Source organism: Oncorhynchus gorbuscha, linkage group LG14 (genome assembly GCF_021184085.1).
Source record: "Oncorhynchus gorbuscha isolate QuinsamMale2020 ecotype Even-year linkage group LG14, OgorEven_v1.0, whole genome shotgun sequence".
Taxonomy (NCBI): Eukaryota; Metazoa; Chordata; class Actinopteri; order Salmoniformes; family Salmonidae; genus Oncorhynchus; species Oncorhynchus gorbuscha.
Genome location: NC_060186.1, coordinates 84,239,787 through 84,260,339, shown reverse-complemented (window position 1 = coordinate 84,260,339; position 20,553 = coordinate 84,239,787). Strand labels below are relative to the sequence as shown.

At 40.2% G+C, this 20,553-nt stretch overlaps 1 pseudogene; it reads left to right on the top strand.

Annotated features, from left to right (window-relative positions):
• Positions 1–19,761, top strand: part of LOC123995918 — a 41,298-nt pseudogene extending 21,537 nt beyond the window's left edge.
• The last annotated feature ends 792 nt before the right edge of the window (positions 19,762–20,553 follow it).

Genomic DNA, 20,553 nt, shown 5'->3' with positions numbered 1-20,553 from the left:
GTCTCATGGTCTGATAAACACCTCTCTAGCTCTGTTACCTTTCACCGCAGATGGGTTGTCTCATGGTCTGAGAAACACCTCCCTAGCTCTGTTACCTTTCACCGCAGATGGGCTGTCTCATGGTCTGATAAACACCTCTCTAGCTCTGTTACCTTTCACCGCAGATGGGCTGTCTCATGGTCTGATAAACACCTCTCTAGCTCTTTTACCTTTCACTGCAGATGGGCTGTCTCATGGTCTGATAAACACCTCTCTAGCTCTGTTACTTTTCACCGCAGATGGGCTGTCTCATGGTCTGATAAACACCTCTCAGATGGGCTGTCTCATGGTCTGATAAACACCTCACTAGCTCTGTTACCTTTCACCGCAGATGGGCTGTCTCATGGTCTGATAAACACCTCTCTAGCTCTGTTACCTTTCACCGCAGATGGGCTGTCTCATGGTCTGATAAACACCTCTCTAGCTCTTTTACCTTTCACTGCAGATGGGCTGTCTCATGGTCTGATAAACACCTCTCTAGCTCTGTTACCTTTCACCGCAGATGGGCTGTCTCATGGTCTGATAAACACCTCTCAGATGGGCTGTCTCATGGTCTGATAAACACCTCTCAGATGGGCTGTCTCATGGTCTGATAAACACCTCTCAGATGGGGTAGATATAGGTAGATGCGTGGATTGAGATTTTTTATTGATTTATTTCACCTTTATTTAACAAGGTAGGCAAGTTGAGAACACCTTTATTTAACCAGGTAGGCTAGTTGAGAACACCTTTATTTAACCAGGTAGGCTAGTTGAGAACACCTTTATTTAACAAGGTAGGCAAGTTGAGAACAAGTTCTCATTTACAAATGCGACCTGGCCAAGATAAAGCAAAGCAGTTTGACAGATACAACGACACAGAGATGCATCCAATGCAAAACGGGGCGGCATGGTAGCCTAATGGTTAGAGAGTTGGACTAGGAACCGGAAGGTTGCAAGTTCAAACCCCCGAGCTGACAAGGTACTAATCTGTCGTCCTGCCTCTGAACAGGCAGTTAAACCACTGTTCCTAGGCCGTCATTGAAAATAAGAATGTGTTCTTAACTGACTTGCCTAGTTAAATAAAGGTAAAATAAAATATATAAAAAACAAATACAGATATCTGCCAGATTTGAACGTTAACCCTAATGCTAATTACATTACCGCGGACATTGACTTCAGGGGGTTAATTAATATGTTAATTATTTTAACGAGATGATAGTATATTTTATTTTATTGCTGTGATAATCTATTTTAATGCAGAGCTAAGTCTAAGAATGGTGGTCGTTGTCTGAGAGAGAAGTTGGATCGACTGGGACTCAACCTGCCAGCTGGACGGAGAAAAGCTGCCAATGTTACACTCCTCACCTCTCTGGTGGAAGGTAGGAATAACTGATCACTCTATCAATCTGGACCACCTAATATAACTCCTCACCTCTCTGGTGGAAGGTAGGAATAACTGATCACTCTATCAATCTGGACCACCTAATATAACTCCTCACCTCTCTGGTGGAAGGTAGGAATAACTGATCCCTCAATCAATCTGGACCACCTAATATAATTCACCCCTCTATCAACCTAGACCTTCTAAAAAAACTCATGCCTCTATTTACCTACACCTAATACAACTCATCCCTCTATTAATCTACACCTTCCAAAAAACCTCAACCCTCTATCAATTTACACCTAATAAAATGTATTCCTCTGTCGATCTACATCTTCTAGGAAAATTCTCCCCTCTATCAATCTACACCTAATAAAACTCACCCCTCTATCAATCTACATCTTCTAATAAGACTCATCGCTCTATCAATCTAAACCTAATAAAACACTTCCCTCTACCAATCTACACCTTCTAATAAAACACTTCCCTCTAACAATCTACACCTTCTAATAAAACACTTCCCTCTACCAATTTACACCTTCTAATAAAACTCATCGCTCTGTCAATAGAAACCTAATAAAACTTAACCATCTATCACTATAGACCTCTTAATTAAACTCAAACCGCTATCCATCTACTCATTCTAATAAAACTAGTCCCTATGTCAATCTACACCTAATCAAACTCATCCCTCTATAAATCTGGACCTACTAATAAAACTCATTCATTTAACAATCTACCCCTCTTAATAAAACTCATCCCTCTTTCAATCTACTCATTCTAATATGACTATGAAAGGATGAGGTCATCCCACTATCAATCTACACCCCGAATACAACTCATCCCTCTATCAATCTATACCTAATAAAACTCAGCCTTCTATCAATCTACACTTAATAAATCTAATCCTTTTATCAATCTGCACTTAATTCAACTCATCCCTCTATCAATCTATACCTCCTAATAAAACTCATCCCTCTACCAATCTACACCTTCTAATAAAACACTTCCCTCTACCAATCTACACATTCTAATAAAACACTTCCCTCTACCAATCTACACCTTCTAATACAACACATCCCTCTACCAATCTACACCTTCTAATAAAACACCTCCCTCTACCAATCTACACCTTCTAATAAAACACATCCCCCTACCAATCTACACCTTCTAATAAAACACATCCCCCTACCAATCTACACCTTCTAATAAAACTCATCCTTATATCATTCTACACCTCCAAATTAAAATAATCTCTCTATCAATATGCACCTTTAAAACCCATGACTCTTTCAATCAACTCATTCTGATAAATCTCATCCCTCTATCAATCTACACCTAATACATCTCATCCCTCTATCAATCTGCACTTAATACAACTCATCCCTCTATCAATCTATACCTCCTAATAAAACTCATCCCTCTATCAATCTGGACCTCATAATAAAACTCATCCCTCTATCAATCTACTCATTCTGATAAATCTCATCCCTCTATCAATCTGCACCTAATACAAAAATAATAATAATATATGCCATTTAGCAGACGCTTTTATCCAAAGCGACTTACAGTCATGTGTGCATACATTCTACGTATGGGTGGTCCTGGGGATCGAACCCACTACCCTGGCGTTACAAGCGCCATGCTCTACCAACTGAGCTACAATCCTTCAATCAATCTGTACCTCCTAATAAAACTCATCCCTCTATCAATCTGCACCTAATAAATCTCATCCCTCTATCAATCTATACCTCCTAATAAAACTCATCCCTCTATCAATCTGTACCTCCTAATAAAACTCATCCCTCTATCAATCTACACCTAATACATCTCATCCCTCTATCAATCTGCACTTAATACAACTCATCCCTCTATCAATCTGGACCTCATAATAAAACTCATCCCTCTATCAATCTACACCTCCTAATAAAACTCATCCCTCAATCTACACATTGACATCTACACCTCCTAATACAACTCACCACTCTATACATTTACACCTCATAATACATCCAATCCTCCTTCATTCGACACCTAATAAAACTCATCCCTCTGTCAATCTACTCTATCTAATTAAACTCATCCCCCTATAAAGCTGTACCGAATAAAACTCACCCCTCTATCAATCTGAACCTCCTAATACATCTCACCCCTCTATCAATCTACACCTCCTAATACAACTAATCCCTCAATCTACACCTCCGAATAAAATTCATCCCCATATCAATCTACACCTTCTAATAAAACTCATCACTACATCAATCTACACCTTTGAATAAAACTCATCCCTCTGTCAGTATACACCTAATAAAACTCGCCCCTCGATTCAATACACAGCTCCTAATAAAACTAATCCCTCAATCAATCTAGACCTAATAAAACTCAGCCTTCTATCAATCTACATCTAATAAAACACATCCCTCTAACAATCTACACCTTCTAATAAAACTGACCCCTCTATCATTCTGGACCTCCTAATAAAACTCATCCCTCAATCAAACTACACCTCCTAATACATCTCATCCCTCTGTCAATCTGGACCTCCTAAAATAACTCATTATTCTATCAAATTACACCTCCTAATAAAACTCATCCCTCAATCAATCTACACCTCCTAATAAAAGTCATCATTCTATCACGGTCCTTCTGTAGCTCAGTTGGTAGTGCATGGCGTTTGTAACGCCAGGGTAGTGGGTTCGATCCCCGGGACCACCCATACGTAGAATGTATGCACACATGACTGTAAGTCGCTTTGGATAAAAGTGTCTGCTAAATGGCATATATTATCAATCTAAACATTCTAATTAAACTCCTCAATCTACACCTCCTAATAAAAGTCATCATTCTATCAATCTAAACATTCTAATTAAACTCATCTCTCTATCAATCTGCACCTCCTAATACATTTCATCCCTCAATCTATCTGCACCTCCTAATACATCTCAACCCTCAATCAATCTAGACATCCTGACTATCAATCTACACCTCATAACAAAACACGACCCTCTATCAAGCTACACCCGATAAAACTCACCCCTCAGTCAAACTACACCTCCAAATAAATTTCATCCCTCAGTCAATCTAGACCTCCTAATTAGACTAATCCCTCTATCAATCTACACCTTCTAATACAACTCATCCCTCTATCAATCTGGATCTCTTAATTAAACTCATCCACCTATAAATCTACACCTCATAATAAAACTCAAAGCTCTATCAATCTACACCTTCTAATACAACTCTTCCGTCTATCATTCGAAATCAAATAAAACATCCCACTATACCTTCAAATAAAACTAGCACCTTAACAACTCATTCCTCTATCAATCTACACCTAATACAACTCATCGCTCTATCAATCTGAACCTCCTAATAAATCTCATTCCTCCATCAATCTACACCTTCTTATAAAACTCATCCTTCTATCAATATACACCCCATAATACAACTCATCCCTCTATCAATCTACACCTAATCTAACTCATCCCTCGATCAATCTGGAACTCCTAATAAAACTCATCCCTCCATCAATCTACACCTTCTTAAAAACTCATCCCTCTATTAATCTACACATAGTAAAACTCCTCCTTCTGTCAATCTACAACATCTAATAAAACTCATCCCTCCATCAATACACACCTAATGAAACTCATCCCTCTATCAAAATACAATGAATATAACTTATCCCTCTATCTACATCTTCCATTAAAACCCTTCCCTCTATCAATCTACACCTGATAAAACTCATCCCTCAAACAATTTAGACCTAATAAAAATAATCCCTCTATCAATCTATACGTTCTAATAAAACTCATCCCTCTATCAATCTACACCTGATAAAACTCATCCCTCAAACAATTTAGACCTAATAAAACTCATCCCTCTATCAATCTGGACTTCCAAGTAAAAGTTATCCCTCTATCAATCTACATCTTCCATTAAAACTATTAAATCTCATCCCTCATCCCTATATTAATCCATTAAATCTCATCCCTCTATTAATCTGCACCTTAACAACTCATCCCTCTTTCAAGCTACACCTCCTAATACAAATCATCCCTCTATCAATCTGGACCTCCATGTAAAATTCTTCCCTCTATCAATCTGGACATCCTAATAAAACCCATCCATCCACCAATCTACACCTTCAAACCAAACTCATCCCTCCATCAATCTACACCTTCTTATGAAACTCATTCCTATATCAATCTACACCTCCAAATACAACTCACCCCTCTATCAATTTACACCTCCTAATAAATGTCATCCCTCCATCAATCTACATCGTTTTATACAACTCATCCCTCTATCAATCTAGACCTCTTAAATATCTTTCTACACCTCCTAATAAAACTCATTTCCTTATTATCTACACCTAATACAACTCATCCCTATATCAATATACATCTAATACAACTAAATCAGTCTGGACCTCCTAATAAATCTCATCCTTAAATCAATTTACACCTTCTATTAAAACTCATCCCTCTATTGTATCTAAACCTCTGAATAAAAATAATCTCTGTCAATCTGCACCTTTAAAGCCCATGACTATCAATCTACTCATTCTGATATATATCATCCCTCTATCAATCTGCACCTAATACAACTCATCCCTCAATCAATCTACACCTTCTAATAAAACACATCCCTCTACCAATCTACACCTCCTAATAAAACTCATCCCTCTATCAATCTCAACCTTCTCATAAAACTCATCCCTCTATCAATCTACACCTTCTAATTATATTCATCCCTATATCAATCTACACCTTCTAATTATACTCACCCCTCTATCAACCTACACCTTCATATTTTACTCATCCCTATATCAATATTCTCCTCCTAATAAAATATGTTTGTGTGTGTACGTGTACGTGTGTGTTTGTGTAGGTGAGGCGCTCCACCTGGCTAGAGACTTTGGTTATACGTGTGAGACAGAGTTTCCTACCAAGGCAGCAGGAGAACACCTAGCCAGACAACACAATGAACCCAAGGAGACCAGTGGGCGCAAGAAGATGGTACTGGCCACCAAGTAAGACACACACACACACACATATATATATATATTGAACTCTTAACCACTAACCTCTTACCTTTTCCCTGTGACATTTAGGCAGATCTGTAAAGAGTTCCAGGACCTGTTGAGTCAGGACCGTTCTCCTCTTGGCTCCTCCAGACCCACACCTATACTGGACCTGGATATACAGAGACACCTCACACACTTCAGGTACATGCACACACACACACACGCGCACACACACACACACACACACACACACACACACACACACACACACACACACACACACACACACACACACACACACACACACACACACACACACACACACACACACACACACACACACACACACACACACACACACACACACACACACACACACAATCTTCAGCTGTTCTGAGCTGCCCTTCACAATGTAATTTGACCCCACATGAACCATGACAGTATCAGCCCCCAGTGACTGACTCACAGCCTCGGGAAGCAACCTGGTGATATCCTGAACTTTGACCCCACGTGAACCATGACAGTATCAGCCCCGGTGACTGACTCACAGCCTCGTGAAGAAACCTGGGGACTTTTGCCTGAAGAAAACACAAAGTCTTTGCCCCAGGTACAGATATATGCCTCACCATTGAACTCCCTATCACAATAGCCAGAATGATCTGTCGTGTCTTGAAGCAGATTGTGAGGCCAGAGCCAGAACTCACCTGAGAAGAGGGCTGCAAAAGGACAGAGTTCTGATCCAGAGAGTGGTGGTTCAGGCTGTGTGCAGGACACAACAACCAAAAGGACAGAGTTCTGATCCAGAGAGTGGTGGGTCAGGCTGTGTGCAGGACACAACAGCCAGAAGGACAGAGCTCTGGTCCAGAGAGTGGTGGTTCAGGCTGTGTGCAGGTTCAGGCTGCGGGGCGGCAGGGTGGTCTAGTGATTAGAGCATTGGACTAGTAATCGGAAGGTTGCAAGTTCAAATCCCCGAGCTGACAAGGTACAAATTTGTCGTTCTGCCCTTGAACAGGTAGTTAACCCACTGTTCCTACGCCATCATTGAAAATAAGAATTTGTTCTTAACTGACTTGCCTGGTAAAATACATTTTAAATTGTAAAAAATTACCCTCACCTGGAGTCCAACAAGGAGCATCCATTTACACTCACCTGGAGTCCAACAAGGAGCAGCTATTTACACTCACCTGGAGTCCAACAATGAGCAGCTATTTACACTCACCTGGAGTCCAACAAGGAGCATCCATTTCCTGGTTCTAGCTAGTAGAGAGGTGCAGTGGGGAAACTGATCATAGTCCTATTAGGATCCTCTTGGATGATTTGATAGTCTCATAGAATCCTTATTCAGGTCATAATAATCCTTTCTTTACCTGCATCAAGTTCCATCGGATCGTGACAACAACGAATATGTGGCAGATTATACAGTTAATAGCATGCGACACCCCAGCAGATTGAATATGAGTTTTAACATCTGCAGGCCAACAGTCCAAGGGAACAAACATTTTCCGGCTCCACCGCGGACACCTGCACAACAGTGTTGTTTGTCTTTGGTTGAATGTGAAGAGCGTTGAATGTGAAGAGTGAGAGAGAAGTGCAGGGGGGGCAGGTGATGTCTGGGTCAGCTGTCAGTGGCAGGTGGCCGGCTGTTCCTTGCTATGCACCGGCCCGGCTGTGTGTTAATGTTCGGTGTAGCCTCTCAGAGCTGATTTGGGGTGTCCCCAGTGTCTGTCGTCGTGGGGGTGCTTTGCTGCAGGAGGGAGTGGTGCACTTCACAAAATAGATGGTGTCATGAGGAAGGAAAATTATGTGTATATACTGAAGTAACATCTCAAGACATCAGTCAGGAAGTTAAATCTTGGTCGCAAATGTTTCTTCCAAATGGACAATGACCCCAAGCATACTTCCAAAGTTGTGCAAAATGGCTTAAGGACAACAAAGTCAAGGTATTGGAGTGGCCACAACCTTGACCTCAATCCAATAGAACATTTGTGGGCAGAACTGAAAAAGCGTGTGCAAGCAAGGAGGCCTACAAACCTGACTCAGTTACAAAATTGACCCAACTTATTGTGGGAAGCTTGTGGAAGGCTACCCAAAACATTTGACCCAACTTAAACGATTTAAAGGCAATGCTACCAAAAACTAATTCAGTGTATGTAAACGTCTGACCCACTGGGAATGCGATGAAAGAAATAAAAGCTGAAAGAAATAATTCTCTCTACTATTTTTCTGATATGTGAAGTAAACTGGTAATCCTAACTGACCTAAAACAGGGGATTTTTAATAGGATTAAACTGAGTTTAAATGTATTTGGCTAAGGTGTATGTAAACTTCCAACTTCAACTGTATATAGCGTAAACATAGTGTATATATAGTGTCTATATAATATATTTATAATGTCTATATAGTGTGCATATGGTGTCTATATAGTTCATTTATAGCATCTATATTGTGTCCATATCATGTACATAGTGTTAATAGTGTGTATAGAGTGTATATAGTTGGTAATATATTGTATATATAGAGTATATAGTGTGTATAGAGTGTATATAGTGGTAATATATTGTATATATAGAGTATATAGTGTGTATAGAGTGTATATAGTGTTAATATATTGTATATATAGAATATATAGTGTGTATAGAGTGTATATAGTTGGTAATATATTGTATATATAGAGTATATAGTGTGTATAGAGTGTATATAGTGTTAATATAGTGTATATATAGAATATATAGTGTATATATAGAGTATATAGTGTATATAGAGTATATAGTGTGTATAGAGTGTATATAGTTGGTAATATATTGTATATATAGAGTATATAGTGTGTATAGAGTGTATATAGTGTTAATATAGTGTATATATAGAATATATAGTGTATATATAGAGTATATAGTGTATATAGAGTATATAGTGTGTATAGAGTGTATATAGTGTCTATGTAGTTTATTTATGGTGTCTTTAAAATGTCTATATTGTGTCTCTATAGTATATAGCATATAGTGTGTAGTGTGTATATACACATATACATATACACATATACATATATACATATACATATATATATATACACACGCTATATACTATATACTATAGAGACAGAGTATATATATATACACACTACTCTTCAAAAGTTTGGCGTCACTTAGAAATGTCCTTGTTTTTGAAAGAAAAGCACTTTTTTTTGTCCATTAAAATAACATAAAATTCATCAGAAATACAGTGTTGACATTGTTAATGTTGTAAATGACTATTGTAGCTGGAAATGGCTGATTTTTAATGGAATATCTACATAGGGGAACAGAGACCCATTATCAGCAACCATCACTCCTGTGTTCCAATGGCATATTGTGTTAGCTAATCCAAGTTTATCATTTTAAAAGGCTAATTGATCATTAGAAAACCTTTTTACAATTATGTTAGCACAGCTGAAAACTGTTGTCCTGAATAAAGAAGCAATAAAACTGGCCTTCTTTAGACTAGTTGGGTATCTGGAGGGAGCATCAGCATTTGTGGGTTCGATTACAGGCACAAAATGGCCAGAAACAAAATACTTTCTTCTGAAACTCATCAGTCTATTCTTGCTCTGAGAAATTAAAGCTATTCCATGCAAGAAATTGCCAAGAAACTGAAGATCTTGTACAACGCCATATACTACTCCCTTCACAGAACAGCGCAAACAGTCTCTAACCAGAATAGAAAGAGGAATGGGAGGCCACGATGCAAATCTGAGCAAAAGGACAAGTACATTAGAGTGTCTAGTTTGAAAGCCTCACAAGTTCTCAACTGGCAGCTTCATTAAATAGTACCCACAAAACACCAGTCTCAACGTCAACAGTGAATATGCGACTCCAGAATGCTGGCCTTCTAGGCAGAGTTGTAGAAAAAAAGCCATAGCTTAGACTGGCCAATAAAAAGAAAAGATTAAGATGGGCAAAAGAACACAGGTACTGGACAGAGAAAGAGTGGGAAAAAGTATTATGGAGAGACAAAGTTTGCGGTGTTCAGATCACAAAGAAGAACATTCATGAGATGCAAAAAAATGAATAGATGCTGGAGGAGTGCTTGACGCCATCTGTCAATCATGGTGGAGGCAATGTGATGGTCTGAGGGTGCTTTGGTGCTGGTAAAGTGGAAGATTTGTACAGGATAAAAGGGATCTTGAAGAAGGAAGGCTATCACTCCATTTTGCAACACCATGCCATACCCTGTGGATGGCACTTAGTTGGAGCCAATTTCCTCCTACAATAGGACATGACCCAAAGCACAGCTCCAAACTATGCAATAACTATTTAGTGAAGAAGCAGTCAGCTGGTATTCTGTCTATAATGGAGTCAATAAACAATCACCGGATCTCATCCCTATTGAGCTGTTGTGGGAGCAGCTTGACCGTATGGTATGTGAGAAGTGCCCATCAAGCCAATCCAACTTGTGGGAGGTGTTTCAGGAAGCATGGGGTGAGATTACATGGGGTCAGATTACCTCAACAAATTGACAACTAGAATGCCAAAGGTCTGCAAGGCTATAATTGCTAAAAATGGAGGATTCTTTGAAGAAAGCAAAGTTTAAAGTACAGAATTATTATTTCAATTTCTAAGTGACCCAAAACTTTTGAACAGTGCCAATATTGTGTCTAAATAATATATATACATATATATACATATACAATATATATATATACAATACATATATATAATATTGTGTCTATATAGTGTCTATATAACGTCTATATAATGTCTATATAGTGTGTATATATGGTATGAATAGTGTCTACATATTGTGCATATAGTGAATATTGTCAGGTGGGTGCAGGAAAGGGACTAGGTGGGGGCAGGAATCAGACGCAGAGAGAGTTCTGAGGTTAAGTGCTTTATTCAGGCACAACAAAATAATAAGCCCAACAAATACAGGGCGCGGGACATACAACGAGACAACCCAAAAACCACAGGGTGCTTAGTTAGTATTTATATAGTGTCTATATCGTGGCTATATAATGTACATATAGTATTTATATAGTGTCTACATGGTGTCTATATAATGTACATATAGTCTTTATATAGTAGCTAAATAATCTATATTTAGTGTAAACATAGTGTATTTTGTACATATAGTGTCTATATACTGTAGATAATATCTATATAGAGTATATATATATATTGTATATGGTGTCTATTTAGTATATATATAATGTCTATATTGTGTATGTAGTGTCGACATACTGTATATCTGTATATACACTACCATCAAACGTTTGGACACAAAGGTTTTTCTTTATTTGTACTTTTTTCTACATTGTAGAATAATAGTGAAGACATCAAAACTATTAAATAACACATATGGAACCATGTAGTAACCCAAAAAGTGTTAAACAAATCACCCTTTGCCTTGATGACAGCTTTGCACACTCTTGGCATTCTCTCAACCACCCTTACGTGGAATACTTTTCCAACACTCTTGAAGGAGTTCCTACATATGCTGAACACTTGTTGGCTGCTTTTCCTTCACTCTTGCATCCTGTAGCACAAACTCAAGAAAGTTATGGGACACTGTAAAGTCCATGGAGAATAAGAGCACGTCCTCCCAGCTGCACACTGCACTGAGGCTAGGAAACACTGTCACCATTGATAAATCCACAATAATTGAGAATTTCAAGAAGCATTTTTCTACAGCTGGCCATGCTTTCCACCTGGCTACCCCTACCCCGGTCAACTGCCCTGCAGCCCCCACAGCAACTCGCCCAAGCCTCCCCATTTCTTCTTCACCCAAATCCAGATAGCTGATGTTCTGAAAGAGCTGCAAAATCTGGACCCCTACAAATTAGCCTGGCTAGACAATATGGACCCTCTCTTTCTAAAATTATCTGCAGAAATGGTTGCAAACCATATTACTAGCCTGTTCAACCTCTTTTTCGTATCGTCTAAGATTCCAAAAGATTTGAAAGCTGACGCGATCATCCCCCTCTTCAAAGGGGGGGACACTCTTGACCCAAACTGCTACATACCTATATCTATCCTACTCTTCCGTTCCAAGGTCTTCGAAAGCCAAGTTAACGACCATTTTGAATCCCACCGTACTCCGCTATGCAATCTGGTTTCAGTGCTGGTCATGTGTGCACCTCAGCCACGCTCAATGTCCTAAACGATATCATAACCGCCATCGATAAGACATTACTGTGCAGCTGTAATCATCGACCTGGCCAAGGCTTTCGACTCTGTCAATCACCACATTCTTATCGGCAGACTCAACAGCATTGGTTTCTCAAATGACTGACTCGCCTGGTTCACCAACTACTTCTCTGATAGATTACAGTGTGTCAAATTGGAGGGCCTGTTGTCCGGACCTCTGGCAGTCTCTATGGGGGTGCCACACGGTTCAATTCTCGTGCCGACTCTTTTCTCTGTTTACATCAATGATGTCGCTCTTGCTGCTGGTGATTCTCTGATCCACCTCTACGCAGACGAAACTATTCTGTATACTTCTGGCCCTTTTTTGGATACTGTGTTAACTAACCTGCAGACGAGCTTCAATGCCATACAGCTCTCCTTCTGGGGCCTCCAACTGCTCTTAAATGCAAGTAAAACTAAATGCATGCAACCGATCGCTGCCCACACCTGCCCGCCTGTCCAGCATCACTACTCTGGACAGTTCTGACTTAGAATATGTGGACTGCAAATACCTAGGTGTCTGGCTAGACTGTCAACTCTCCTTCCAGGCTCACATTATTATCTCCAATCCAAAATTAAATCTAGAATCGGCTTCTTATTTCGTAACGAAGCATCCTTCACTCATGCTGCCAAACATACCCTCGTAAAACTGACCATCCTACTGATCCTCGACTTTGGCAATGTAATTTACAAAATAGCCTCCAACACTCTACTCAACCAATTGGATGCAGTCTATCACAGTGCCATCCGTTTTGTCACCAAAGCCGCATAAACTACCCACCACTGCGTCCTGTACACTCTCTTTGACTGGCCCTCGCTTCAAACTCGTCGCCAAACCCACTGGCTCCAGGTCATCTACAAGTGTTTGCTAGGTATATCCCCGCCTTATCTCAGCTCACTGGTCACCATATCTGCACCCAATCATAGCACGCGCTCCAGTAGGTACATCTCACTTGTCTCCCCCAAAGCCAATTCCCCCTTTGGTCACCTTTCCTTCCAGTTCTCTGCTGCCAATGACTGGAACGAACTGCAAAAATCACTGAAGCTGGAGACTCATATCTCCCTCACTAGCTTTAAGCACCAGCTGTCAGAGCAGCTCATAGATCACTGCACCTGTATATAGTCCATCTGTAAATAGCCCATCCAACTACCTCATCCAGATACTGTATTTATTTATCTTGCTCATTTGCACTCCAGTATTTCTACTTGCACATCATCATCTGCTCATCTATCACTCCAGTGTTTAAAAGGTATATTGTAATTACTTCGCCACCATGGCCTATTTATTATCTTACCTCTTTTGCACACACTGTATATATACTTTTTCTACTGTATTATTGACTGTATGTTTTGTTTATTCCATGTGTAACTCTGTGTTGTTGTATGTGTCGAACTGCTTTGCTTTATCTTGGCCAGGTCCAAGTTGTAAATGAGAACTTGTTCTCAACTAGCCTACCTGGTAAAATAAAGGTGAAATAAACATAAATAAACTCTGTGGTCCAACTCATTCCAAACCATCTCAATTGGGTTGAGAACGGGTGATTGTAGAGGCCAGGTCATCTGATGCAGCACTCATCACTATCCTTCTTGGTCAAATAGCCCTTACACAGTCTGGAGGTGTGTTGGGTCATTGTCCTGTTAAAAACCAAATGATCGTCACACTAAGAGCAAACTGGATGGGATGGTGTATTGCTGCAGTATGCTGTGGTTGCCATGCATGTTAATTGTGCCTTGAATTCAAAATAAATCACAGACAGTGTCACCATCAAAGCATCCCCACACCATCACACCTTCTCCTCCATGCTTCACGGTGGGAACCACACACCTCCTCCTCCATGCATCATGGTGGGAACCACACATGCATAGATGATCCGTTCACCTACTCTGCATCTCATAAAGACACAGACATCATTAAAGCACCATCACACCTCCTCCTCCATGCTTCACGGTGGGAACCATAGATGATCCGTTCACCTACGCTGCGTCTCATAAAGACACGGCAGTTGGAACCAGAAATCTCAAACTTGGACTCATCAGACCAAAGGACAGATTTCCACCTGTCTAATGTCCATTGCTCGTGTTTCTTGGCCCAAGCAAGTATCTTCTTCTTATTGGTGTCCTTTAGCAGTGGTTTCTTTGCAGCAATTCGGCCATGAAGGCCTGATTCACACAGTCTCCTCTGAATAGGTGATGTTGAGATGTGTCCGTTACTTTTATTTGCGCTGCAATTTCTGAGGCTGATAACTCTAATGAACTTATCCTCAACAGCAGAGGTAACTCTAATGAACTTATCCTCAACAGCAGGGGTAACTCTAATGAACTTATCCTCAACAGCAGGGGTAACTCTAATGAACTTATCCTCAACAGCAGGGGTAACTCTGGGTCTTCCTTTCCTGTGGCGGTCATCATTAGAGCCAGTTTCATCATTGCGCTTGATGTTTTTTGCTACTGCACTTGAAGAAACGTTCAATGTTCTTGACATTTTCCACATGGACTGGCCTTCTTGTCTTTAAACTTCTTGCGACTCCAAACCCGTATCCGGGAGCGTAATCATAGCCTCAAGCTCATTATCATAAAGCAACCATAACGTTTCCTATTCATGAAAATCGCAAATGAAATGAAATAAATATATTGAAACACAAGCTTAGCCTTTTGTTAACAACACTGTCATCTCAGATTTTCAAAGTATGCTTTCAACCAAAGCTACACAAGCATTTGTGTAAGAGTATTGATAGCCTAGCATAGCATTAAGCCTAGCATTCAGCAGGCAACATTTTCACAAAAACAAGAAAAGCATTCAAATAAAATAATTTACCTTTGAAGAACTTCAAATGTTTTCAATGACGAGAATCTCAGTTAGATAGCAAATGTTCATTTTTTCCAAAAAGATTATTTGTGTAAGAGAAATAGCTCCGTTTTGTTCATCACGTTTGGCTAAGAAAAAAAAAACGAAAATGCAGTCACTTACAACGCCAAACTTTTTTCCAAATTAGCTCCATAATATCGACAGAAACATGGCAAACGTTGTTTAGAATCAATCCTCAAGGTGTTTTTCACAATTCTATTCGATGAAAAATCATTCCTGGCAGTCGGTTTGTCATCAGAGGCAAACGGAAAAATACTGCAGCTGGAGATTACGCAATAATTGCGACGGAGGACACCAAGCGACCACCTGGTAGATGTAGTCTCTTATGGTCAATCTTCCAAATGATATGCCTACAAATATGTCACAATGCTGCAGACACCTTGGGGAAAACATGGAAAACGTAAGCTAACTCCTAGCTCCTCCACAGCCACATAAGGAGTCATTGCCATGAGGCGGTTTTAAAAAATGCGGCACTTCCTGATTGGATTTTTATCTGGGTTTTTTCTGTAAGATCAGTTCTGTGGCACATATCTTTGCAGTTTTGGAAACGTCAGAGTGTTTTCTTTCCAAAGCTGTCAATTATATGCATAGTCGAGCATCTTTTCGTGACAAAATATCTTGTTTTTCATCTCAAAATTAAAATAGCGCCCCCTAGTTATAAAAGGTTAAAATAATGATGGACTGTCATTGCTCTTTGCTTATTTGAGCTGTTCTTGCCGTAATATGGACTTGGTCTTTTGCCAAATAGAGCTATCTTCTGTATATCACCCCTACCTTGTCACAACACAACAGATTGTCTCAAACGCATTAAGAATCCAGTCCAAATAAATACTTCGCATAATTCAAGTAAAAGACACATCTCAACATCAACTGTTCAGAGGAGAATGTGTGAATCAGGCCTTCATGGCCGAATTTCTGCAAAGAAACCACTTCTAAAAGACACCAATAAGAAGAAGAGACTTGGTTGGGACAAGAAACATGAGCAATGGACAGTAGACCTGTGGAAATCTGTCCTTTGGTCTGATGAGTCCAAGTTTAAGATTTCTGGTTCCAACCACTGTGTCTTTGTGAGATGCAGAGTAGGTGAACGGATGATCTCCACATGTTTGGTTCCCACCGTGAAGCACGGAGGAGGAGGTGTGGTGGTGCTTTAATGATGACTCTGTCTGTGATGTATTTAGAATTCAAGGCACACTTGGCCAGCATGGCTAACATAGCATTCTGCCGTGATACACCATCTCATCTGGTTTGCTCTTAGTGGGACTATCATTTGTTTTTCAACAGGACAATGACCCAACACACCTCCAGGCTGGGAAAGGGATATTTGACCAAGAAGGAGATTGATTGAGTGCTGCATCAGATGACCTGGCCTCCATGACCCAACCTCAACCCAATTGAGATGGTTTGGGATGAGTTGGACCGCAGGGAGGAAAAGTAGTCAACAAGTGCTCAGCATATGTGGGAACTCCTTCAAGACTGGTGGAAAAGCATTCTAGGTGAAGCTGGTTTAGAGAATGGCAAGAGTGTGCAAAGCTGTCATCATAGCAAACGGTGGCTACATTGAATAATGTAAAATATATTTTGATTTCATCAACACTTTTTCGGTTAATACATGTGTCATTTCATAGTTTGTCTTCACTATTATTCTGAAATGTAGAAAATAGTAAAAAATAAAGAAAAACCCTTGAATCAGTAGGTGTGTCCAAACTGTATAGATACTGTATATCTATAGTGTTTGTATAGTGTGTGTCGTGTCTGCATAGTGTCTATAGTGTATTTATAATGTATATATAGTGTATATTGTGTATATTGTGTCTATATAGTGTACAGTGCATTCGGAAATGATTCAGGCCTTATTCTAAAATAGATTAAATTAAAAAAACATCCTCATCAATCTACACACAGTACCCCATAATGGCAAAGTGAAAACAGGATAGAATAAATGTTTGCAAATGTATTGAAAGTAAAAAACACAATTACCTTTATTACATCAGTATTCAGATCCTTTGCTATGAGACTCGAAATTGAGCTCAGGTGCATCCTGTTTCCATTGATCAACCTTGAGATGTTTCTACAACTTGATTGGAGTCCACGTGTGGAAAATTCAATTGATTAGACATGATCTGGAAAGGCACACAACTGTCTATATAAGGTACCACAGTTGACAGCGCATATGAGAGCAAGCCAGAGCCAAGCCATGAGGTGGAAAGAATTGTCCGTAGGGCTCCGAGACAGGATTGTGTCGAGGCAATCATCTGGGGATGGGTACCAAAACATTTATTCAGCGTTGAAGGTCCCCAAGAACACAGTAGCCTCCATCATTCTTAAATGGAAGAAGTTTGGAACCACCAAGACTCTTTCTAGAGGAGTAAAAGGCCTTGGTCAGGAAGGTGACCAATAACCCGATGGTCACTCTGACAGAGAAACTCGTTTCAAATGGTCTGAGTCCTTTAGGAGCCTTTTGGCAAACTCCAAGCTTGCTATCATGTGCCTTTTACCGAGGAGTGGCTTCTGTCTGACCCCTCTACCATAAGGTCCTGATTGGTGGAGTGCTGAAGAAATGTTTGTCCTTCTGGAAGGTTCTCCCATCTCCACAGAGGAACTCTGGAGCTCTATCAGAGTGACAATTGGGTCACCTACCTGACCAAGGCCCTTCTCCCCCGATTGATCAGTTAGGCTGGGTGGCCAGCTCTAAGAACAGTGTTAGCGGTTCCAAACTTTTTACATTTAAAAATAATGGAAGCCACTGTGTTCTTGGGGACGGTCAATGCTGCAGATTTTTTTTAAGTACCCTTCCCCAGATCTGTGCCTCGACACAATCCTGTCTCGGGGCTCTACAGACAATTCCTTCGACCACATGGCTTGGTTTTTGTTCTGACATGCACTGTCAACTGTGGGACCTTAAATAGACAGTTGTGTGCATTTCCAACTCATATCCAATCAATTGAATTTACCACAGGTGGACTCCAATCAAATTGTAGAAACATCTCAAGGATGATAAATGGAAACAGGATGCACCTGAGCTCAATTTTGAGTCTCATAGCAAAGGGTCTGGATACTTTAGATTTTTAATACATTTGCAAAACTGCTCTGTCATTGTGGGCTATTGTGTGTAGATTGAGGATAAAAAATGATTTAATCCATTTCAGAATAAGGTTGTAACGTAACAAAATGTGGAAAATGAGAAGTGGTCTGAATACTTTCAGAATGCAATGTATAGTGTATATATAATGTATATAATGTCTATCTATATATGTAGTGTATATTTATGTCTTCATGTGTTTGTGTTCTCCAGTCTGATCACCCATGGATTCGGGACTCCGGCAGTGTGCGCGGCTCTCAGCACCTTCCAGACCGTTCTTAGTGAGATGCTCAACTTCCTGGATAAACATTCTGCAGCCGGGAACCCTGGGAAAACCTCTGGTCAGGAGACTGAAAAGACCGGAACTGTCCGGAAAACCAGCGAGCTGCTCAATAAAGACGGCAAAGCTGAAAAGACAGAGTAGCCCTTTTCCTGTGCTGTGCAGTGTATGTGCCTGTGTTTGTCATGGTTGGATCCCTGGGAGGAGGAGCTCATCTCTGTGGAGACTGACAGAGACATTTATTCATTCTGAACAACAGGAAGTAGAGATAGGGACTTCTGGTCAGCGCCATCTGGGAGTCAAAGGGAGAGGAGCGGGGTACACATGTACACACACAAACACATACACACAGAACGTTCTCCCTTCAGTCTCCACCTGAACAGTGCAATTAATGCCATTATGTTGTTTAACGTTTTAGAACCAAGAGACTGGGGTCTGGGTTCACTATGTTGGTGAGAGTGTGAGACTGGGTTCACTATGTTGGTGAGACTGGGTTCACTATGTTGGTGAGACTGTGAGACTGGGTTCACTATGTTGGTGAGAGTGTGAGACTGGGTTTACTATGTTGGTGAGAGTGTGAGACTGGGTTTACTATGTTGGTGAGAGTGTGAGACTGGGTTCACTATGTTGGTGAGAGTGTGTGTGTGTGTGTGTGTGTGTGTTCATGTGCCTGTGCTTGTGTGTGTGTGCCTGTGTGTGTGTGCGTGTGTGTGAGTCCAGATTTCTGAGACTCTGCCATTTTGTAAAGGTGACTATTCAGTTACCATGGAAACATTTTGTTGTGCATGTCTATCTTTGTACACTCCCCAGAACTACAATTATGATACAAGCTCTTTGACCCTTCATAAACATTTGTATAGATATATATATAAATATTTAAATAACTTTTCTTGTAGGCTTTGAATTACATATACTGTATGTTAAAACCATACCTTCTAAAATACCTGTGTTCAATAAAAACTATTGATACATGTTCCTTCCTACTAGTTCCTGTGTAGTGTGTGGGTCAATCAATACACACACACGCACATAATTGCATACAACAAAATATATACGAACATGTGGTATCGTATAATAACAGATCCTGGATGTGAACCCCTTTTTTAGAATATAAACAGTTGATTGAATACTCATCGGAAGAACTTCTGAAAAGGACAAACATGAAGAATGAAGACCTGACAGCAGTTCCCCAGGAGAAAGATAGCTAGCATGATTTTAGCTGATTAAATTAAATCAACAAAATGAAATGACATTTAATTAAAGTATTCAGACCCTTTAGTCAGTACTTTGTTGATTCACCTTGGCAGCAATTACAGCCTCGAGTCTTCTTGGGTATGACGCTACAAGCTTGACACACCTGTATTTGGGAAGTTTCTCCCATTCTTCTCTGCAGATCCTCTCCAGCTCTGTCAGGTTGGATGGAGAGAGTTGCTGCAAAGCTATTTTCATGTTTCTCCAGAGATGTTCGATCGGTTTCAAGTTCAGGCTCTGGCTGGGACAATCAAGGACATTCAGAGACCTGTCCGGAAGCCACTCTTGCGTTGTCTTGGCTGTGTGCTTAGGGTCGTTGTCCTGTTGGAAGGTGAACCTTTGCTCCAGTCTGAGGTCCTGAGCACTCTTGAGAAGGTTTTCATCAAGGATTGCTCTATACTTTCCTCTGTTCATCTATTCCTCAATCCTGACTAGTCTCCCAGTCCATGCCACTGCAAAACATCTCCACAGCATGATGCTGCC